This window comes from Falco punctatus (genome assembly GCF_963210335.1).
Source record: "Falco punctatus genome assembly, chromosome: 5".
NCBI classification, from domain to species: Eukaryota; Metazoa; Chordata; class Aves; order Falconiformes; family Falconidae; genus Falco; species Falco punctatus.
The window spans coordinates 4,628,038-4,652,729 of NC_137584.1; the positions used below are offsets into that span (position 1 = coordinate 4,628,038).

Consider the following 24,692-nt stretch of genomic DNA (forward strand, 5'->3'; position numbering starts at 1 on the left):
GTAATAGTTTAACATTTGGAGTTGTACATATTATACACTGATGAGGGCTTGTATACTTATCAAGAGACATCAGATGTCTAAGTAGGTAAGGGGAGCCAGACACAAATTTATGCTGCCTGATACTCTCAGGTGAATAAAAGCCACACAAGCTGCTCTGAACCTGAGCAAAAAAACTTTGTTTAGAGCAAGAGCAGGCTGGCCTACTTTCATCCTGTAGGCACGCCCAGGGACAGTCCTGACACAGGTTTCAACACGGGTTCAGTTTCAAACGTACCCTGGAGAGCAGCGGATTGCAGTGAAGTTACCAAACAGCCCAGCAAGCTCCTGAAGTCCTTCAGAGGTCTGTGGGGTTTGTCAACCTAACTTGCTTGCCTTTGAACATCTCAGGCAGGCAGGCAAACACTACACCACTATCAGAAATGCTGAATCAAATCAAAACACTACTGAAAACTTCATAAAAGTCAGCGAGGAAATCCTTCTTCTTCTGTCACAGCACTCCCCAAACTAGCCAGCTGCAACAAGGCCTTTTACCATCACATACCAGCACACTCTTCATGCCAGTCCCTCTGCTGCCTTCTCCTAGTCTCGCCCCATCCAGGGCACGCTCTCTCTGCTTCTCTCTCTTCCTTGGCTGCCCAACCACTTCACAGAACCAGCCACAGCTGCACCTTGTCTACATCGGCCAACCCACCGCCCCTGAAGCCAGCCCACAGTTGTATATTAGCAATGATAATTAACCCAGCTTCATTCCACTACATTCTTCTGTTTGTTATTGATGGCTGCAAGATAACCTTTACGTATAGCGCCCTGGGGACTTACGCAATACAATGTAGTGACACTGATGAGGAGGATTATTTATTGTGTATACAGTTGCTTAAAGATGTAAGGCACTGCGTAAATACTCTGGAAAGTATCATTCCATGAAAAAGCTCTCAATTACGCATCAAAATACTAAAATACTTCCTGCATGAAAGTTATTCTGGACTTACCCTTCACATCACAAGCTACATTTGCAATGGTCAGAAGGTCTGACTGTATTCACTATTTCACAGCAGCTGATATGCAGGCCATGTAAGAACATCATAGTTTCTTCCTGGTATTCATAGAGTACCAATAATCTGCAAGGCATATTGATAATGGTCTTCACACATCTAGAAAATAAAAGCACCAAGGAAGCTGCAGGCTTATTTGACAGAATTTCAAACTAATTTTCAGAAACTATATTAATGGATCATGGAACTTGCATTCAGAAGTGATAAAATGGTCCGGTACGGTAAGGACTGCATGAGCAACAATAACCTGGTCATTTTGTGTAAGTACATTAAAATACAGCATGTAATTAAGAGGCTGTGTATGAGCTCAGAAAATTCTTAAGTAGTAAAAGACACAGTTGTGTCCATAATGTCAGAAATAAATGTAAAAGAAACTGCATGTACACAAGAGGCAGGTCAGACAGCACAGAACAGAGTGCAAAACCTCTGGTGATCATCTTCAGCTCTTTTGCTCTTTCATTATTGTCACAGACACACCAAGTAAATCTATTTATTATGAGATAGCTTCCACCACATGCTGCTCTCAGTGAGTAGCTCCTCACTTAAACTAAAATCAGCAATATTGACTTAGTGATCAGTCAGACATACCAATTAGTCATATGGCCTATAAGAGAACAATTCACACCAGTAGCCATTCACACTGGAGGGAACTGATGTTTGCCCCATGAGCCCTTTTGGCTTGTGTTCTGTGCATTACACTTCTATTAAAACTTGGGGGGGGCATTTTTTTATGTCTACTGAATATGGATTTTTGTATATTTGAAGCCTGTTATACCAAATGCAACTGAAATCACTCTCCGTTGTGCTGCTTTATTTTCTAGGCTCCAGGTTCCAGGGTCTAACTTTCCCAGAGGAAAGGTGGCAATGAATCAATAACCCCTAATCAATAGAGCAGTGTCCTGGTTTCAGCTGGGATGGAGTTAATTATCTTCTCAGGAGCTGGTGCGGTGCTGTGTTTTGGCTTTGATGTGGGACTTGTCAGTCCCTCAGGCCTTGCTAGCAAAAAGGCTGGAGGGGCACAAGGAACGGGGAGGGGACACAGCCAGGACAGCTGGCCTGAGCTAGCGAAGGAGGTATTCCATACCATGGGGCGTCATTCCTGGTATATAAACTGGGGGGCTGGCCGGGGCGGGCAGGTCATTGCTCGGGGACCGGGCATGGGTCAGCAGGCGGTGAGCAGTTGCGCTGTGCACCACATGTTCCCTTCTGCCTCTCCCTCTGGATGCCATTTTTCCCTTCCTCTTTTCATGATAACTGTTATTGTCATCATTGGTACTATTGCTCTTTCATTTGTATTCTATTTGAATTATTAAATTGTTCTTACCTCAACCCTTGAGTTTTACATTCCTTTCTGATTCTCCTCCCCATCCCTCTGGGTGAGGGGGGAGTGAGCGAGCGGCTGCGTGGTACGTAATTACCAGCCAGGGTTAAACCACAACAAGCGGGAAAGACATCTCCAGAGGTTTATTTTAAACACCTACTACAGGGTAAAATAAATGTTTCTCAGGAGGCACCCATCCCTCTATGCCTCTGTGTCCACCACAGAGCTGGTGTCTCAGACCAGGCACCCGACTTCTGGTGATGAACATCAGGGAAGCTGAGTGCCACCATCATTGGGCTCAACTGAACCCAGCTACAGCAGAGTTGTACTTGGCCCATAACCTATTAACAGGACATTGTTTGGGAAACTAAATGTTTGGGAAATTGAAATGCTTTCTTTCTGAAGACAGTTATCTAATTATTATTTTTGTTAAGTGGGGAGGGGAGGGAGAGAAAGAATATCTTTATCTTGTGGGAGACACAGGAACAGAACAAAGGGCCTTTTTGGCTTTTACTGCAGTTGCAGAAAGCAATCCTCAGTGATATAACTCATCAAAAAGATTTTGTATGCTAAAGAAGATTTTCTGTGAAATTCTTCTGGGCTAATTCATCTGGGGTGCATTAAGACAAATCCAGTTATACTGATCTATTACTTCTGTCTGAGAACTTCGTTTTCTTCAATTTAAAAACAATGCAAGGGAGTAGGAAAATGTTTAAGCAATGAGACATGACATACTATACCACGCTGTACTGTTGATTAATGTGTATCCCGGGTGGAGAGGGAGTAAGACAAGTGCCTACACCATATGCGGTGAGCGCATTAATCAATATTAATGTGTATTAACAGGTACAGAGAGAGGGTACTGAAGAAGAGCTGGGTTTGGAGCCCAGTCCTGCTGTGATGGCAATATGGGACTGAGTCCTGTTGACACAAGGAATTGGCCTGACCTCTGAGGCTGTGACCTTAGAAAAGCACGTGCATTTGATGAACTCACTGCCACAGGATGTTGCTGATGCTAAAAGCTTTACATGGATTCAAGGAGAGGCACAGCAAGTTCACAGATCAGAAATAATTTCAGGCTGTAAATTCAAAGAAACATCTCTAGGTCAGGAAGTCTTTCAGCTGCAAATGATTGGAAGCAGGGAGAGTACCCAGGGAAGTATCACGTATCGTGCACCCTGGGTTTATACTCTTTCCTGGACATCTCCTTTTGGCAGCCACCAGGGGCAGGACAGAGAGCTAGAGCGCCATGTGGTACCACCCCATTCAGTGTTCTTATAGTCTGTTTTTTTATGTCCTAAACTTACAACATATGACTAGTCCCCTTTAAGTCTATGCAAGTTGTACAACACTCAAGAGTGGAACAGTATATGCAGCTATATATATAACTCCATTGATAAACTGAACTGCGTCCAGACTTTTAGGTAGCTGGCTCAGTGTGAAGACCAGCAGGCATTCGGCACGATCTTCCACCACAGAGACCACCAAGTACCCACTGCCGGTGACACAGCAGCTCTCATTTCCAAGCTCTGGCACAGCACAGTGCCTTGAGAGCTACTGTCTGCCTGAAGGTGAGAAACCAGCCAAGAGACATAACTCAGTGCAGTACAAAGCACTTTAGGAACCCCACATCACCGCTGCTCCAGATGCAGGAGAGAGGTGGGATCCCCCCTTGGCATGAGGCAGCAGCTCTTGCTCTCCGCTAAATTCAGAAGCATCCCTGTTTTCTACTCTGCAGGGCAGAGACCGTGTAACGCAACTGCCATGTTAGGGAAGCAAAGAAAAAAAAAATAACGCATTGCCTATTGGAGTGTATTAATGTGCCCCACAGCAGTCTCATTACAACTGTTAAACATTTACCCAAGATACTGAAATAAATGTCTTTTTTATTCATGGCCTCCCCTCCAGCCTCTCTGTTACTTCCAGACCCTCCGGTACCAGCACAGGAACCAGGCTGGTTCAATAGTCCCGACAGCCAAAGAATGCTGTCAACTGCCTACTTTCAAATTAAATCAAGCTTCTTTAATGTTTCTAATTTAATGTATTAATGCACACAACAAAAGCAAAGCTTTTGGTTTGGCTTTTCTTTCGTTCATGTGGTCCTGTGTTTCAAAACATTTTTTGAGTGGCTGAAATGGCTTTTAAATTATACTTTCAACCGATAAGTAAATGAAGAGATTTGAATACTGATCATTTTCCAGCACGATGATTTTGAATTTAAAGAAACTATTATTTTAAAGATGACTGGCTAAAGGTGGAAGTACTCTAAAAACTGGACGTGTCAGTAAAACATCTCAGCTGTGTTTCGTCCTTCCTCTCCATTTTAGATAACACGAGGGACCATCTGTAACTTACATCACGCTATTAGAATCTGGCCCTGTGCAGATCAATAAAGACGACATGACTTTGCTCCACACTCCAGCCCAAAGCCTTGGCTACTCACTAGACAGCCTGTAATTTCAGCAAGGAAAGAGAATGCCTGCAGGTGTTGAATTAACGCACCATGAAAGTAGAACTCTGCTGTGTTGCGATGGAGTTAAAATCAGGCTTCCCCGGTATTGTTGACAGTATCCAGCTCCCAGTGCATTTCTGACTTTGGATACATAGGCTACCTAGTAATTTTGCCACATCTTGAAAATAGAGCAGGGGAAAAACTCCATTTAGATTCTTACAGCCATAGGTAATATTTACCATTTGCTAACAGATGGTTTTGTTGTGAATGGAGCCTGCTTCTTCAGTCCCACAACACAGGCATTTTCTTCTGCATCACTAAAACTATTAGAAAGGAACTCAATAACAAAAAAAGTCACAGATTTCTAAGAAAAATAATTTAAATTCTGATTTTAACCAAAAACATAATCAATAAAAGTCAAACTAGAAAAAAACCTGTATTTTGAAAGAAAAACGGTTTAATTACAAACATTTTAATTTTTTTAATTAGAGCTGAAACAATGTACTCCGTAATTGCAATGCCATTATCCCATTGACTTTGGATGAGAAAACTGATACAGGCAGTGAAGAAAACCCATCACCCAGGCAGCTGCTTTTTAAGCAGACACCTGCTCAGCTATGCCTCTGTGGGTCACATCTAGTTGCCGTTCCATATGTGTGACATTTCTGAGGCCAGCTTGTGGCTTTATCTCCCAGTATCTCAGTAAAGCTGTGAAAATTTAGATTTCTGACGAAGGCCATGCTGACACCTGTCTCCACTCCCAACCTGTACCACTGAGTCACCCCACGGGGAGGAACAGGCAAGCCTTCATTGTATTGAGGTGGAGGTGAAGACGTCTGCTCAATATTTTCTATACAGCTGCTCTGTTCCCTGGAGCAAGTTTGCAAGCCCTGAATAGAGCTAGTCGTCAAGGTGAGGTGATGTAGGCAGTTGCCTCAGGCAGCAGGCTGCCAGGGTGGAAATCAGCCATGGCTGTCACTGCAGCTGGAAACGTGCAGGGCAGCAGCTACTTCTGGGTGGGAGAATGAGGGGGCCACATTGAAGCAGGGCCACTACAAGCACTAGATCAGCTTTCCCCACCTATGGGCAAATACCCAGCACCAGAGATTACGCAGTTTTCCTGAGTAACCTTCTCCAGTGCTGCACTTACAACAGCAAAAGCTTTTTGCTAATGACAAACCTGAATGTGGTCTCTGGCTGTTGCCCTATGTCAAATGATCTGCCACCACCTGAAGCACTGTCATCTTTGTGACTGGCCTTCGAGTTGTTCTAGGTACAACCTCACTGGCGTGGACTGGGGGAGAGAAATTCCTCAGTCTACTGGCCATGCTCCTCCTAACATACCCCACACGCATGTGCCTCCTCTTCGATGAGGGTGCACTGCCAGCTCCTGCTCAGTTTGGCATCCACCTGGTCCTTTCAGCAGTTACAACTCAGGCAGTCAGTTCGCAGTGTTTTTGGTGTGTGAGTTCATTTTAGGCAAGGATAAAAAAAAATACCCAAAGCACTACACATCCATAGAAGTTCAAAAATAATGCGTTCAGTTCCCATTATCCCCTTTTTTTCCCCCCTTCTGTACTCACACTGCCCCATGTTGTTATTAATTTCAGCTGTCGGAACTGCCAGTACAAGAGCATCCACAGATACTTTTGAAAACAGGCTTAAAATCATGACTTTCCCAAATGTAATTGGGACAACTGCTGCTAGCTTGTTCAATAGTTATGTGTGTCCATATAGCCAGAGCATATTATGGTGAGAACATATATATGGGGCAGAGAAAGGAATCTCCAGTATATTTCACTGCTATGTTCACACAATCAAGCAGTGTGGCTCAGTAAAGGTGGATTAGCTGTGTCTAATAGTTAGGGCTGAGGAGTCACTGTACACTTTACAAGAATTTCAGGGTATTTTATTTCTGGTTAGCTCTAGTCTATTCCTATGGACTTGATCAGCCACAAACAGTGAATTAGGTGCAAGCTGGAACCACGTCTTTCAGTTTACTTTCATGTACTCCAAGGCAGCTCTACATATGAACCCAAGTATTGTAAACTGGAAAGATTAAGATTTGTGTTTCAGAGGTGCTGTCCTGATTTGAACTAAAATGCTAATGCAACAGTACCAGTAGAGTTTCTTCTCTGGGCACTTCCTGACCCTACTCTTGTCTCCCAATAGCATATAACCTGCCTCACTCGGAGACCCTGAGAAATCAACACATCCCTGTAATTACAAGCGAATTTCAGGTGTTCAGTACCATTTTTCTTTATCTCATACCTTCAGTTCAAGAATCATTATTATTTCCTTCTCTGCCTCATGTCTTTCATCGCATCATCTTTTATGGCGTGTACTAGCGCAAGCCTACATCCTTCCTGAAGCATTTGAAGGTTGCTGAGTTTATTTACATCCAGCAGCACATTAATACTTTCCACTACAGCACGTTAATACTTTCCATTATGCAACATGAGCTCTTAGCTATTCCTTGGACATTAATTTAGTTGAATATGATAGTCGGAACTCTCTGACGTTGTTAATGATCTGATACTTTACAAGACAAGAGACATTTCAAATCAAATTGATCATATTAATAGTTTTATTGAGCAACATTAGCAGAAGTATGTTGTTCCACAATGTCCCTCAAGCAAAGCCTTTATTGGCACATTAATGGTGACAGAATGTCCAAATCCAAAGTAAGAGGCACTTTTTATTTATATAACACAATTACAGATAGCCTAAAATTCCAGATCAGAAACTGACAACCATACGGCTGTTTGAAAGCCCTATCTGCTGTTGAAAAGTATGGATAACTGCTGCATGCAAATCACTACACTTTATTGACAGGTTCTCTGTGTTTCCAGCTGCCTGTGCCAGGGAAGAGGAATATCTGGTGGAAGGGCAATGAATGAATTTTCTCCTGAGGTACCGAAGTATCTGGGAGTCCATTTGATGCTAGGAAGAGGGGAAGGTAGCCAGCATCTTGAAAAATAAGACTTTTCCTGAGTGGTAAGATAGTACAGCATTTCAGGTCTATGTGATGCATGCTGAAGAGAACTTGGTGAGGAAGGCAAGTGGGAAGAGAGCTGGGAAGAGCAGATTATACCTGAGTAAGTCAGAATAGGCCAGTTTCACAGGCATGATTTAAAGCTGCTGAGAATCATTCACACTGTACTTACTACCTCAGTCTACTGGACCTAAAAGGACTTATTCAAGCCAAAGATTTTCTCAGCCACAGGAATGCCGCACTGGCCTTCACACATATGATCAGAGGAGCAGTTTTTCACATAGATCACAGGCCAAATTCATCAAACTTTTCTTCTCCCAATGGCCATGTCACTCAGGTCAAGCTGTATTCCAAGTATCATTAAAATAGCGCAGAATTCTCAATTTTTAAAACTTTCTCTATGTCAGATTGCCAAGTGGTTTTTCCAACACACTCTCTTTAACACGGCATATCTATATAAACAACTATAATTGACCAACTTATGCCACATACCTCGGAGCACATGCGATAGGATTATCTGACACAGTTTAAGGTGTTTTGATGAAGAAAGAGTAGCTTCTGCTACATTACTTTGAGCATCCAAACTGAAAGCTGAAGAGAGCACAGTTCAACAAAATCTTCCATCTCCATCCTTCCTTCCCATTGGGTGTATTTGCCTAACATGGCACATCCAGAGAAGAAAACTGTTACCCTAAATAACAGGGGTCATATATGATGCAATATAATAACAAGTTCAGCCTGCAAAGTGCCGTGTTCAGACCACTGCTGAGAGTGATCTACCCTGGATGCTCTGACTGTTTCTGCTGATGGCATTAGGCACTATGCAACCTGAATTGCACATCACTCCCTCTGCATTAGACACCATAGCATCCACAACATTAGGCAAATATACTAAGCAGTCTGATTACCATGCCAAAGGGGTATTTTGGATAAGCTTTGAAACTTGTAGCAGTGGTCAAAACTGTGGCTTCCAAGGGCTTGCAGTTTTCAGCCTGTCTTCTTTCACAGTGCTTTCAATTACAAGTGCAAGGCAGCCAGTGAGAAGTGGTGAACGTGCCATAACCCATTGAAGCAAAAGACTTCATTATTGCCTTAGAAAAGTAAGATCCTATCAAATTGTCTAAGCAGCTTTAAGTCACTGAGAGTTTGGCACCCTGCTAGATCAACAAATAGAAAAGGCAATAAAGACCATCCCAGCTAATAGTGTAAAGAAGTCTACATGGCAAACCCTTCTGCCAGTTCTACGATTTGCTGCTTTCTCCCCAGGTACAAATCATTTTCTGTGCCTACAATTTTCAAGAGAGAGCCTTTGAAACTGTGTATGATGCAACGAAGTTTGACAACAACCCAGCAAGGTCTGCAGCTGAAAAAGGAGGCAGCAGCAATCAGGGGTGAACTGCAGACAATTGTTCCACAGCCGCTGTTGCCGAATTGTAAGCCTGTGCTCGTGAACTAAAAAAATCTATCTCAGATAATTGACATTTATTTGATTGAAACAGCAGGGTGCCCTCCATCAGAATGGGAGGAGACCATATGGAATAACAGTATGAGTGGAGATAATGTTTGTCTGCTGAGTGTGTCAATGTGTTTAGAGATTATTCATCGGGCTCTAGGGATTCCAGTATGGTAATGTTTCAGCTAAATTAGAATCAGATTAATTGCTCTAATCTAATGCAAAGACAATGTTTATCAAATTATTGCTCCTTCACCACATGATATTGCAGTGTCATTACTCTTTGAGTTAAAAAAAAAAAAAAATATCAAAAGGCTCTCTTGTATCACATCTGCTCAAGAGCTCCGTAACAGTGCTGATTTCTGCACAGGAGAGTTAATGCAGTTTATAACTCTGTGAAGGAACTAATGAATTAGAGTGAAAGCTTTGTAGAAAATAAATCCTCCATATTGTGGGTAGGTCTTAAACTATATTAATTAGAATTACTTTGCCTTCTTTTGGGCTTGAGCTTTTTTGGAGGGAATGCTTTATTTTTGCTCAAATTTTGTTTTAAATTTTATTTCGGTGGAAGCACGGGGAGGGGGATGTCATAGGAGGTAGCAGTAATACTGAAAAATACAGTAAAAAAAAAAATGTTTTCCTCAGTTTTTCATCTTTCAAAATTTTCTTCTTATCTGGAAATTACGATGAAATTACCAAAAGTTGAATATGCAGATAAGATGCCTAAAACCCTTCAGATATGCTTTACATTATTTAATGTTTAGGGTTATTTTAGATCACATATCAAATGCCAGCATTATTTTAGATCACATATCAAAAGCCAGCACTGAGGAGACATGAGCTCTTCAGCTCCTTTAAAATGCAGTGGAAATCTGCAGTTCGGGTAACTGCACTGCAGGTGTTGAGTACACTCCTTTAATCACTCAGTGGCTTGAATGGTGCAAGAATGGGCTCCAAAAATGTCTTTTAAAAGCTGCATCAGGGTTTGTTACCCTTGGTATTTTAGAATATTTTCAGTATATGCTACACATGCTAAAGCACAACATTAAAACATTAGCCCTTTTAAAACTGGATCTGGTAAGCATGATCCTCAAAAGGGGTAGAAGCATTATCTCTTCTCAAAAGTGCTAACAAACCAACCAGGAATCTGGTTTTCCAGTGTTGCACCGATGTGATGATGCTGAAAAGCCTTGGAGTTCACAGGACTTTGTGTATCAAACTGGAACGACAGAAGACAGCCAGGCACTTTGTCTCTGCTTAATTTATAATGGTGACACTGTGTTTGCGAGGCATTCAGGCTGCATGCTTAAGAGAGCACTGAACAAATATTTTCTAGGCTTCCATAGTAACTAATAGTTGTTCTTGCCTTTAAAGGGTCATACATCCTCTCAAGACATATTTCACTGAAATTCTATTTAAGAAAAGTGAATACCTTCGTTAATGGAGTGCCCATAATGCATATTAGAGCACATAGTTTACAGAAGTGGGCCAAACATAACCATGATAGTGACTGAATGCTGAGCAAAAACCAGTGCTTACAGTGCTTACACATTCTGTCTCCAGTAGCTTTTGCTCCCAGGTACCACCCAGCACAAGGATGCCAAGTTTTTAAGGCACAGACCTGCGGTTGCTGGGTATTTGTTGTGCTAGTATTTTAAGATTCACTGTTTCCATAACCTATTCCCCCACATATTTTTCCCAGACACATACAACTGGGTTTTCGGGCACTTCTGGAGAGACAAACCCTCCCTCAAGCTTTTTTATTTGTGAGATATTAAAAGTTCATGGCAACTCTCCCACCTAAGGCTTTGAGTTTTAAGCCTTGCTTTATAAAACATAGATCAAAGTTAAAGCGGCATGCGCAGTTCAAACTGGGCTGCATAAACCAGACACACTCTGAAGCCATGATGACAAAGCTCTAGCCACTTGCTCTTTTCCGAGTTTCAATGCAAAGCTGTTGTTAAACCCTTTTCGGTTACCCAGGGTTTTATATACCTGTTTGAAACTAATGGGAACGTCTGCCCTCTTTCCTGGAGTTTTACTTTTGGTCAGTAAGGCTCCAGAAAGCTGTGGTCTACAGCGAAGAGACGCTTACTCCATCATCACTCACTGCTTGGATCTAACCTCGTACCTTTTGTTCTGAGAGCTTCAGCAATAGCTTCCCCGTTGTTTTCCCTGCTGTAGGAGCTGTGAACCGCCAGCCCAGCCACTCCCCGCTGGGCTCCCGAGATCTGCGCAGCACAAAGACCTGCACCCACAGCGTGCCGGGGACAGGAAGGCACTTCTCACAGATACATATAGCTTAAGGATGATGTGACTTTCTGAGGAATACTGCGACTCACTGAATAGCTCGCATCATGAAAACCCTGTTTGGGAAAAACATACCGGTTTAGTACAGATCTATAAGCTTTGAAATACAGATGGGTAATCTAAATCCTTAATTTAAATAAATGACTTATACATGATCTTTAAACTATCCACTACCATTATTTGGAAATGATTTAAAGTAGCTGTAGTCCCACGCAGGAGAAATGGTAACATGCCGTCAGGGAACCTTTGTTGGTAAAATATACAGCTTTATCTGTTTCGAAGTAAAAAAATGTTGCTCACATAGGACACTCCATGTGGCAATGAATTAGAAGATTTGCAAACTAGCAGCAGGGGTTAGTGTTTCTGAAGGAAAGTCCTTTACTAGAATCTGCAGGGTACTTCAAAATTGCTATTATTACTATCTATTAAAAATCACAGTGTTAAAAATGCATAGAATGCTCTACAAAAAGATTAATGTTATAGTTTGTTCCTTGCTCCAAAGAATTTAAAACACGGTTCTGCCTCCAGAGACGTTGTTGCCATACTCATGTAAGCCTGAAGGACCCAACAAAGTCAACAAAAGTTGCAGCATGTGATAAAGAGCACAGCTGGGCACTGGTTTTGTATAGGCAAAGGAAGCAAGGAAATGCAAGAAAAGCAAGATACTCAGGTCTGAGAATTTTGACCTTGACTCCTCTTATGGTGGGGTTTAATTGCTTTGTATGAAATCCTGTTCTCATTGGAAGGCAATGGAAGTTTTATCATCTATCTAAATGCAAATTCAAATGACTTCAAGGAAGTTTCCCCGCTTTAGTTGTACATATTTTGCAGCGTTGTAATTTGGGCCTGTATACAGGTAGCACTGCAAAATGTATCATCTCAACTGTCCTTCAGGTTATTTAACAAAGCAGTATAGCTCTAAATACTGCTTTCATTACTTCTGTAAATGTGTGGCATACACATGTATATATGTGTCTGTATATACATATATTGGAAAGAAACCACGTGAGTAAATTTTGGAGAATAAAAATGTTTGCTTTTTTAATTTTGACAGGACAGTTTTCGGCACCCAATCATTGTCCAAAGTGACATGTGCTAAGAAGTGAAACAAAAGGACTTCTGTTTCTTTGGTTTATAAATGCAAGTAATGGGATAAGAGGAAAATTCCCAGATAATTAACTCTGATTACAGTTTTCTTCCAAGTTGTCATTCACACATGTATGCAAAATTCATAAAGCTATGTGGTCTTCTCTACAGAAAGTCAGAGGCAGTTTTAGACTCAGGAACGGCTGCAGTGAAAGGACAATAAGGAGCGTCACCCTACTTATTTTCCTATAGTATTTCTTCAATATTTTGGAGCTGTACCAGCAGAGCAGAAGCCTGTGCTGGCATGACTTGGGAAGTATCTCACAACCTCAGTACTCAACCATGACATCTGCAGAGCCAACACAAACTGTTGCATCAAAAAGTATGTACATATTTTAGTTACATTTTTAACTAGATGTAATTTTTCTGATCTCTAATGCAGATACGTAATGTATGAAGGGCAGAGGTTATATACACGCTATACAGGCAGCAGAATAGTGTTGCAGCATAACAGCAACTTTCCACTGTTCAATAACCCAATTTTTATCTAATTATCGCAAATTGTAACATAATTTCTAAGCCAACAACATTGTTATAACTAATTTTCTGCTTGAGCTATACAAACACTAAAAACCACCTGAAAATGGCAAACTTGTGTGCGTAATTGAAAAAAAAAACCCACAGTTTGTGGTAAACAAAATGTGCCAAGGCTTTTAACCTGGAGCAAATTATTACAGATGTTAATAAAACCTGTTTAAATAGCTTTCATAATACATAAGAAATACATGCTCACATAGCTCTGGATGCAGCTCCTTAGCTTTGTCTCACAGGTGTAGCCTAGTGATTGCAGTAGAAATGGAGTAACCACAGAATTCAGTATTGCAAGACTGGTGACTCCTGTAAAGGGATAAACATACTGCTGTTTTGCACAGCTTCAGGCTTTGAAAGACACAGATGTACTTTGCATCTATAACTCCAAAAAAAAAGTAAAAACGAGCCCACAACACTTCTTCAATTGATTTGCCCTTTGTCACTGTCACAGATATGTTTTCCCTATTTTGACAGGTAGTTGTAATTCTATTAGCAGCCCATCGACTTCCCCGTGAAATCGATCTGTGTTGGGCTAGCTGGGTCTTCTTAAACCAGCTGATTTATTGCTTCTGCCTGCTAAAAAAAAAAAAAAAAAAAAAAAAAAAAAAAAAAAAAAGAAGAAGAAAAAGAAGGTCTTCTGCCTCCACAGTGAACAAAGTACCTAAGCAGTGTCTGAAAATGGATAATTTTTAGCCTGACTGCTGGTCATCTCACCAGTAGATGAGCTGTGACCTTTCACCAGCAGTTTTGCTGAGACGCCTGCTGATGTGGCATGTATAAATGATTTTCAATTTCCCTTATTAATTTATCTGGCTGCCTCACGTATAAACTAGAAGATCTTATTCACCCTAAATGTCCTCAGCATCAATCTATCTTGTTTACCTAATTTTGTGATTTTGCACTGGGTTGTCCAACCACCTGAAACTGGAGAAACTTTTGAAACACATTCAATGCTTATTCACTCATGCAGACAGAAAAGGGGGCACACAGGTGAATTTACCATTGTTGGAATTCTAGTTTAGGTTAGAGAAACAGGTTATCATCATACTCTTCTTATTCAGTGGTATCTGAAGAATGATTTGCAGGGTCTGAAATGATGTCCTGGGAATTTTAAAGCATGTCCTGGTATCTGTCTTTGTTGCATTAATTCTTCCTTCTCTCCTCTGGGTCACAAAAATAAATTACTTTTCTACTGGCCAAAAGGCAAGTTTATATTGTTTCAGGTTGTTCTGTGGAGCTTTTCTATTATCTGTAAATATGAATTTTTGACTGTGAATACAAAGAGATAAAGAATATTTTTGAGTACCTGGCTTTCTTAAGCAGAAGTCAGTTCCTAGCTGCTTTTTCTAATAGGCTGTGGAATCAAAGTAGAGATTTAAAAAGGGAGAACTACTGCTTGCCAGATTTAGTACCTCTCCTTTTTACATAACAGTGGGGTCGCTCATTTTGGTTAACCAATCCCCATCAATTCCTATCATGTACTAGAAAGGGTTACAAGAGTAAGTACAGAGATGTTGTATTGTAGGTGATCATCAGGAAGGAAGCTGACCTACCCAAAATGTTGCAGTAGTAAGTTATTTTCCTTCCAGTCTCCTTTCCTTCCAACTCAATTCAAGATCCATTATGGACCTTAAAAAGCACCTTAATACTGACTCAAAAGGTCCAAGGGGGAAAATGAAAACAATCCAGCAGTTATGTGACCTTAAAAAGAAGAAGGAGGATGCATAGAAGAAAGTCCACAGGTATGCAGTGTAGAAAAAGGAAGAAAATCCAGTAATACCCACTTAAAACCAGAGTTAAATAGTACAGCTGGAGGTAGATATTAAGGCTGATACACTATGCTTGGTAAAGAGAAAAATACTACATCAAAGTAAGACCGCAACTAGGAGGGAACGAAGGAGTTATCTTGCAATGCCTACAACAGAAAAAGCATCCAGGAGATCTAGGATCTATTTAGTCCTTTCAAATATTAAAACCTAAAGAAAAATAAGTCAGACCACAGCTCAAGCCAGCACCTTATAGGAAGAGACTGGTGGTAAGAGTTTGAACAAACTGGCAGAAATTTCTCAGGTTAGAATCCAATGAAACACCTCAAACCAGAGTGCAACAGGGACATGTAAACAAAAGAAGCATTATCAATGAAAAAAGCACAGCCTGAAAAAAAGGCAGCAGGCAAAAAGAAGGGGTGCATTCAGTGCAGCTTTCGGACAGGACCACACCACCTGCCTCTGTTCCACTAACAGAGCTCCCTGCTGGTAAGGCACCCCCAAAGACCTCAAACTGGACAGTAAAACACCCTGCACAGAGACAACAATGGAATCTAGACCAGCTGACCTGCCACTTTTCTGGTCTACCCACCTCCACCACAGGTTGTTTTTTTCTGTGGGTGTGATGCAGGCTAAGTTTTTGTCAAAAGACAGGAAACCATAACATATCACCTTTACAGAATTAAAAAAGGCAGCAGGTTCAAAATGAGTAAAAGGGCATGTGACAACATCAGCAAACTCCACCAATACCTGAAACATGTCTTTGCCACATAAGGCATCCATCATATATCCCTGAACAACAGGCTGCCTCTCATAATGGTGAAGTTTAAAGAACAAGTCTATCTAACATGGGTATCTGACTTTCACCTACATTTTAGGCACCAAAAGTTGCTTTTATCTCATATTAAGGTCTATACAGCATACATGAGTACATCTGAGTTTATCAGGGGTGTCTGGAAAGCAGCTTATTTGGCCTGCATTTGGTCAGAAGAATAAATTCCATCGATCATCTTGGTTAGACTGGCAGTGACCACAACAGGAAACTAGGCATCTACTCATTGGACATGCCCACCTAAACTCAGGCAATGTTAGTGAAGCAGTCTCCTTTAAGAAAGTGCCCATGCTCTCTGAGTAGTGGAGACATGTCCTCTTCAGGGATTTTAGACTTAATTTAAAAGACCTAGAGAAAAAAAACTTGTTAGGACTGGTAAGGAAACAATGCATAAAGTGATTAATGTGGAGCTATAATCACAGTGTGCTTGATTTGTTATGCAACGCAGAACAAATCCTCAGGTCAGGACTGCAGTAAACCTCATCCAGCTTTTGAAGGGAATACAGCCTGTTTGTCTTCACTGAACTGAATCTTCAACATGCCACAGCTAATTAATGACTCTGAAAGTCTGTAAATACTTTGACGAATATTGATATATCAGCCTGAAATCCTCACTTGGCTAGTTGGCTAAGTCTTACCTCATTTACTTCAGTGATGCTGAGAATGAATGTAGTGATTTCATCGTCTTCAGCTCCTAATAAAACAGTTAATTCAAGCAAAAAGATGTATAAAGAGGATCATGCTGAGATAGGAACCAAAGAAATTACTTCTGATAAAATAAGAAAAATGGAATCTTTCCCTGTACATGTCTACAGCTGTAAAGATATCTTGGAAGAATATTTCCCAAAGTCCTTTCCATTAAAATGAACAATAAAACAAAGGGTCAAATTCAGAGCTGACTCACAGCAGACAAATACTATGAAGAATTTGACTTTGCTGGAGTCAAACTATTTACACTACTTAGACCAATCTGGCCTAAAATACTTAAAACACGATCAGTTGGATACTTGAGGTCTGATTCGTTACACTAGTATGTAAGACCTACATGCTGAGGAATATTTTTTTAATCCATTTTCCTAATTCACAGTGCCACTGGCAGTGAAGATCTAGATACCAATCATTTTTCAAATTACAACTAAAGTCTAACTATGATATCAGTTTTTATTATTTTCCTATCCGCCTGATGCTAAACCTACCCAAAGGTTATAAACATAATACAAGTCAGCAAGCAAAGGTACATAATTAAGATGCATACAAAATACCCTGTGCAGCAAGTAAGTATTTTCTTTTTAATTATATTATTACCTGAGTTTATGTTACTAAATTGCTACACAATTTCATATATAATTGATTTTCCAAGAAAAATATTACCAAAGTGATTCTGTGGTTCAAAACAGCATGAACTTAATAATATACAAACAATTTTTATCTCACAACCTATAGTGCTGCATGGGATTTGTATGCTGAAAAAAATATTCCTTCATATTAACAGTAATTTTGAATGTAACATAAAAACTCAATGACTTTTTTTCTCTGTATTTGTTAAGAAGAATTCTAACAGTGCCTCCTGTGAGGATATATTTTCTAGGTGCTTTTGCAGATTATGAAAATAGTTGCGAGGAAATATTTGGATAAAGGAAGACAAAGCTCCAGGTAGCAATAGGTTCCATACTGAGTTGATAAATGCAATTAGGGATCAGAAGGATGAACAATTACTTCAGGGGAGTTTTGATACCGGAATGCAATATCAGATGATTAGAAAACTGGAAAAATATCATCTTTTTCCTATTGCAGAAGCACCCAGCAGCCTCAGCCCAAGTGAGAAAACCACCATGCTAGGGCAATGGATATTGCATGCCCTGAAGTGTTCACAGGCTCAGTAATCAAATATGAGAAAGGAATACCTGATCTTGAGAAACTATAAAGCTACCTTAGCCCAGCACAATGCAAGAAGTACTGTGAAGAGTTAAAATGAAGGAGATCTGGGAGAGATTCTTCTTGGCCCAGAGGGTTTGAAAGGGGTGGAAAATGTTCCTTGCCTGTGCAGAAGAGCAGAGCAACCCAGAACCCACCACTACAGTTCTGATGAAGAGGTAGATGCATTTCACAGGCACTTTTAATGAAGGAACTACGAATTTACCAACGTTAATATCTTGCCAAACCATGTATAGCAATATCACAGGGTTTGTGTTAACTAATTGCCAGAATTACTCACGTAATTGATTCTCAGAGAGCACTATTGTGGGCAGCATTCCACCACTGCTGTCAGATGATGAGCACCTCAGCACAGCACCAACTGCACTGAGCTCCTGCTGCCGACAGACGATGCACAGCCTTCCCCAGACCATGAGGCATGGGGTAGGTCTTCGCAGTCCTTCACAGTTAAAGCTTTTGTTGAAGAAAAATTAAACTGAACTTGATAACTTAACCTCTGATACGGTCTCTTAGAACTCAGAATAAAAAGCAATGGGATACTAAAGCATGTGCTGATTAGCTGAGCAATTCTAACTCAGTTATTGTTTCCATTACGTGACTAATAGCCTCTTCTGAACAGGCTTGATTTTTGTATCTGTTTGCATTAGAGTCAATTTGTGGTATGAGATTGGTATTATTTATTGAATGCTACACCCAGCTGCAAAGTTAAAAGTATGACAAGCTTCTATGAATTTAATTACACTACTGTGAGACACAGGCTTGTACAGATGCTATGAATTAAGTTTAGCAAATATGACTGGTGTGGTGAATGGTCAAATGGAGGTTACCAGCTCCATGAAATTTCTTTACTCGTTTCAAAAACTTTATGGACTGTTGTTTTGACCTGAGCTGACCAGGCTTTTGGGACTTGCTTATTTTGTGCATGCAAGCATTCAAAATCAAGTCAAGTTTACTTAAATATGTAGGTCTAACCTGAGCCAGAATATGTTCAAACTTGGAGGCAAGTTAGGGTTCAGTATCACTGAGCAATGTGACTGTGCACTGGAGATTCTTTAGTACATTTGAAGCTGCAGAATTTTTTCATTACTAAAAATACTTAGTATTCTGGAAGGTAGAATAAATTTGACAGCAATAAACATTTAGCACCTTTTTCTATTTTGTCTAAACCCTTCTGCTCTAAGTGCTACAGTCTCTCTCTTTTCTTGTTCCAATATGTAATTGACAGCTCTGCCCAATGTCCTTTTCTACCTTTTGATTTTTCCCCTGGCTGCTAATAGCATACACCATTTTATACAGCTTCAGTCTATTAACCAAGTGGCTGACCTTGTGGGATGCTGAACACCTGCTGGAATACACTCAGTGCCCGTAATTCTCATTGATTTCATTAGGAGGAGAGAGAACTTGCTCTCTCCCAGGTCATTTAGGCTGATGAACAAAACCTCACTAGTAAAGACAGAGCTCTTGGTGGACCCTTGTGGTTCCAGAAAGTCAGACCAACATCACAGGTAGCTGCTTTCAGAGCACCCAGCCTGGGACTGATGCCAGACAATATTAATTGTCAAGAAATAGAAATTAGGAGCACAGCTATTCTTCATTTCTTACACAGTCAGTGAAGGGAAACGTTAAAATGTGCCCCACTGGGTCTCACCAGTAATCCATCTAGCCTAGTATCATGCCTCTAACTTGCACAAGAAGAGAGACGCTACTAAGGACAGCCCACAAGCCAGGCTGCTTTCTACAGTCTCTTCTTTGTGTACCCCAGCACCTGCAGCTGTTGGCGTAGGGGTGTTGGAAGGTACGTTTCTGCTCCTGATGCTGTCCTCTAGATCCAACTGTACAGGGCTTGGTGAATCGCAACAGTTCTGCCTTTACCTTATCTAGCTCCTTGGTGACTTTGGAAATCTTTGAAAATCTCAGTCATATCCTTCCTCAGCCTTTTCCTTTCCAGGTGAAGAAGCATTCCACATCTGCTGACCCCTCCTCATTAGGCAGCTGCCCTACACCTTCTCTGCATCTGCTCTAACACCCCTATGTCCTCCTTGATGTAGAGCCAGAACCGCTCACAGTGGTCAAAAATGGGGCACACCAAAGTTATAATGGCAAAATGGTGCCTTCTGCTTTGTTCTGAGTGACAGAGGATCTGAGCCACAGAGCTTTCTGTTTATATGCCAGCGACCATAGGACCTGGCACACCTACAGCAGCTATGTGCATCCAAGCCAGTCACTCCAACCTCCTTTTAGGGAGTGGCCCCCTTCAGACATGAGTCATCTGATTTATTTTTTCACCTGTTCTAAGATGAAATAATCAGCACTTTCTCGTGTTGCTGCTCCTTCCTGCTGCCTGTAAAGGTACACTACACACCTAGGGCAGGTACGGATGCCTGGACTGTGGCTGCTTACAGCTGACTAGAAGAATCTCTCCTGGCATGACTTTGATTTCCAAACCCATTCCCTGCCTTCTTGCATTGGATTTTGGGGAGAAGCAATCTAAGCAGAGGAGTCCTGAATCATCACACAGTGAATTAAAACTTGTTTTGATCCAGGCAGAGGTTAGAGAAGAAAGGGACGTGTTCTCAGCATAGGTTCATCCAGGCTGCAGGTTTTCTGGGCAGATGTGACTTCGGCTAGGTGTGCTTAAAAGAGTTCCTTTAGCAAAAAACAAGGAGTATTTGAAGCATTAAGTTTGCAAAGCAATGTTAGTGAGAATATAAACCAGTGATAAAGGAATATTGAAATAAGCTCTAGTGATGACTGGGACTAAGAAATAACAATGAAAGGATGATAGACAGATAAATACCACTTCCTTTTGCTTTTATCTTTCCTGGAGAGTATGTTTTTCATTTCAGGAACATGACCAGTTCATAATGAAGTGTGGGAAGTGACAGATAGAGAGAAGAAAAGATTGAGTGCTAACTGCTATCCCACCAGTTGTTTTGTATCCCAGTCACTACTGCAAGAGTGACTCATTCTGCTTTAGTTCACATGCATATATTTGGCACTATTCCAGAAAAAAATTTTGAGGATTTCATTAAAAAAAAAAAAAAAAAAAAAGGTTAAGTATACATGCAGGTAACATACTACCTCTGCACTCCAGTCCAGCCTTGTTTTGAGTACCCTCAGAGCTTGCACAGTGGATTAATCTCCAGCAAGACATTTCATGTGTGATTTATTAGGCATCTTGCTTTGGTTTTAGTGAACTTTCCTGTGAGGGAGCACATTACAATCAACTTTGAAACACAGAGTTAGTCACAACCCCTAAGTATAGAGACACAACCATGTCTCCATAATATTTACTTACCGGCTTATTTATTTGCAATTCTCAGGGTAGTAAACTAATAATAAGCTCCCACTAAGTCACTTAAAGTGATAATATCCTTTCACTTACATCACTAAAACATGTAACCGTTATCTATAAAAGTTTAAAAAACTGGAAACTGCAAAGATCAAAGGCGAAAGCTAAGAAGTACATATTAGAAATAACAACAGATGGCCCCAAAATCAAAACAAATGAACTCATTCCTAGAGCTCTGCTGCCGTTCATAAGCCATTTGCACTGGGGGTTTGTAGTTTATGACTTAACTGGGCTCTTCCAGAGAAATAAAATCTTGTATTCACTACAGAGCCATCATTTGTATCAAATTCTTTACAAAATCAAATAATTTATTTGTAATAAATATTTGCAAATTTATCTAGTGACATTTAAGATGTATATACAAGCAACCATTTGTTCTGTTCTCATGTTTGTTAGGTACAAATCTGCAGAACAGCATTCACCTCATAATATGCCAGCACAGGTACTGATACTCAATCACAAATGCAGTGGTGTCACTTACGGGGTCCTTTGCTGTACAGTACTCCTGATTATCAGGTCCAGCCAAGCCTGTTATATCCTTCCCAGGAGACATAGAATAAGCAACGAAGAGCAGAGAATGGTATGCCTTATGCCAGCAGCTATCCCTTGTATTCTTTTCCCATTTGTAACTGAATAAGTAAAACCAAACATCAACATAAGCAGTACAGCTGTCCACACACACCATTTACTTGGTGGTTCCTTTGGTTTTATATATTTTTTGCCCTAACTCTAGAGACGGTTAGTTTGTAACATTATGCTACTTAAGATTTGAAATTCAAAGAACTGTATAAAAATGTATATCACTATAAAAGCCTCTAGTATTCACAACTTATATTTTCCATTTCTTTTCTATTCCTTATATTCTTTTTCAGACTATTTAGCTAGGGCTGTGGACCTCCTCACCTTTTCCATTTTCTTGCCAGAGGGACTTTGAACCATTCCCATGTGCCCTATTGCTGGACACCAGCGAGAAGAGCTCAGCGCCTCCCTCTCCGCTTCCCCTCCTCAGGCAGCTGTAGAGAGCAACGAGGTCGCCCCTCAGCCTCCCTTTCCCCAAGCTAGACAAGCCCCCAGTCCTCAGCCGCTCCCTGTAGGACGTTCCTTCCAGCCCTTGCGCCAGCTGTGTTGCCCTCCTCTGGATGCATTCAAGGACCTTCACAGCTTCTCAAGTTGTGGGGCCCAGGACGGCACGCAGTGTTCAGGGTGAGGCTGCACCAAGGCTGGATACAGCAGGATAATCACCTCTCCTGCGGCTGGTCGCAGCGTGTCTGACGCACCCCAGGGTGCCGTTTGCCCTCCTGGCTGCCGGGGCACCCTGCTGGCTCACATGGAGCCCGCTGTCAGCCCGCACCCCCACCCCTTCCCTCGGGGCTTGTGTCCAGCCACTTCTCTCACAATTTGTACTTGTGTCCAGCATTACTCCGTCCTAGGTGCAGCACCTGGCACGTTGACTGGTTAAATTTCATCCCATTAATCATAGCCCAGTGCTCCAGTCTATCTAGACCCTTCTGCAAGGCCTCTTGCTCCTCAAGAGAGTCACCAGCACCTCCCAGTTTGGTATCATCAGCAAACTTGCTAACGGTGCATTCAGCTCCTGCATGCAGATCACTGATAAACATATGGAACAGCACTGGCCCTAGAACTGAACCCTGAGGAACACCGCTGGTGGCCGGTCACCAGCCAGATGTAGCCCCATTCACTACAACCTTCAGCCGGTTCTTCACCCAACACACCATGAACCCACTCATCCTGCAGCTGGACAACTTCAGAAGGATGCTGTGAGTGACAGTACCAAAAGCCTTACTCAAAACCCAGAAAAGCTACATCCACTTCATCCCCTAGGCAGGGGACATCAAATTAGTTCAATATGGACTTTCCCTTTGTGAACCCATGTTGACTGTGCCTGTTGATTGCATTATTCTTTAAATGTCTTTCAGTAGCACTCAGTATAATCCTCTCCATAATTTTTCCATGAACTGACGTTAGACTAACAGGTCTGTAGTTCCCTGTGTCTTCCCTCATGCCCTTTTTGTAGAAGAATAACATTGGCTACCTTCCAGCCAGTGGGGACCTCCCCAGACTGCCAAGACCTTTGATAGATGATTGACAGGGTCCTGCCATAACATCCACTAGCTCCTTCAGTACTCTGGGATTAATCCCATCAGGCCTCATGGACTTGGGTCCATTCACCTGACACAGCTGGTCCCTACAGTTTCAGTGTCCAAAAGTGAAAAGCTGCTGTTCCCATATTTGTGGTCCTCCAACTCAGGGGACTGGCAGCCCAAGGTCTATCAGTATTATTAAACACTGAGGCAAAAGACACATTGCATGGCTCTGCTTTTTCTTCATCATTATTAGACATATGACCATCTTCAACAAGGATCTGTCCAATGTTTTCTTCAGACCTCCTCTTCCTATTAACATACTTAAAAGAACCCTTATTATTATCTGAAACAACACTGGCCAATTTCAACTCTAAGTGAGCTTTGGCCTTCCATGTCTTGTCCCTGCATAAACAAACCACAGCTCTATACTCTTCCTGCAAAGCCTGACCTTGCTTCCAGAGATCATACAATTTCTTTTTCCTCTTGAATTCCATGAGGAGTTGCCTGTTCAGCCAAGCTGGTCTTCTGCACTGCTTGCTTGACTTATAACGCTGTGGAATAGCCTGCTCCTGTGCTTCTAAAAGGTGGTTCTTAAGGAATGACCAGCACTCATGGACTCCTAAGCCTTCAAAAGCAGATTCCCATGGAACTCTGATAAATAGCTCCCTGTGAAAGCTCAAAGTTTGCATTCCTGAAGTCCAGGGTAGCAACGCTGCTGTCCTTTTTTCTCATTACACTGAAAATTTTAAACTCAGCTATTTCGTGATCACTGTGGCCAAGACAGCCACCTACCATCACATTCCCCACGAGCCACTCTCTATTCACAGACAGCAAGTCTAGGAGGGAGCCTTTTAGTTGGCTCACTGAGTACCTGTGACAGGAAGTTCTCTCCTACAAACCTCAAGAATTTGCAAGGCCTGCTCATCACAGCACTATGATATTTCCAGTTAATGTCTGGGAAGCTGAAATCTCCCCATAAGGACAAGGGCTACTGATCCAGAAATTTCTCCTAATTGCCTATAGAGTAACTCATCAGTGCTGACATCCTGGCTGGGCCATCAGTAGTAGACACTGACTACAACATCTCCTTTGTTTTCCATCCCCCTAATCCACATCCAGAGGCTCTCCATACATCATCCACTTACTAAATATAAGGGCTGTGTAATCAAACCTCTCTCTTACCTATAGTGCAACACCTCCTCCTGATTTGCCCTGCCTATTCCTCCTAAACAGCCTGTAGCCCACCATCTCAGCACCCCAATTGTAGGACTCCCTCCATCAAGTCTCACTAATACCAATAATATCATAGTTCTGGGAACTGACCTACGTTTCCAGTTCGTCCTGCTTGTTCCTCAAATGCAATTCTGAAAATTCATGCCACTATCACTGTTTTTTCCTGTCTTTTAGACTGAGGAATAAATATCTCAGAGAGTCAACTCTTC

At 41.5% G+C, this 24,692-nt stretch overlaps 1 protein-coding gene across 1 annotated transcript in view; it reads right to left on the reverse strand.

Annotated features, from left to right (window-relative positions):
* Positions 1–24,692, reverse strand: part of LOC308064656 (uncharacterized protein) — a 150,352-nt gene that overhangs the window by 101,560 nt on the left and 24,100 nt on the right. The window contains exon 3 of the mRNA XM_080389434.1: positions 990–20,995. The gene's annotated coding sequence lies outside the window, so the exon portion shown is untranslated. The remainder of the gene's footprint in view (positions 1–989; positions 20,996–24,692) is intronic.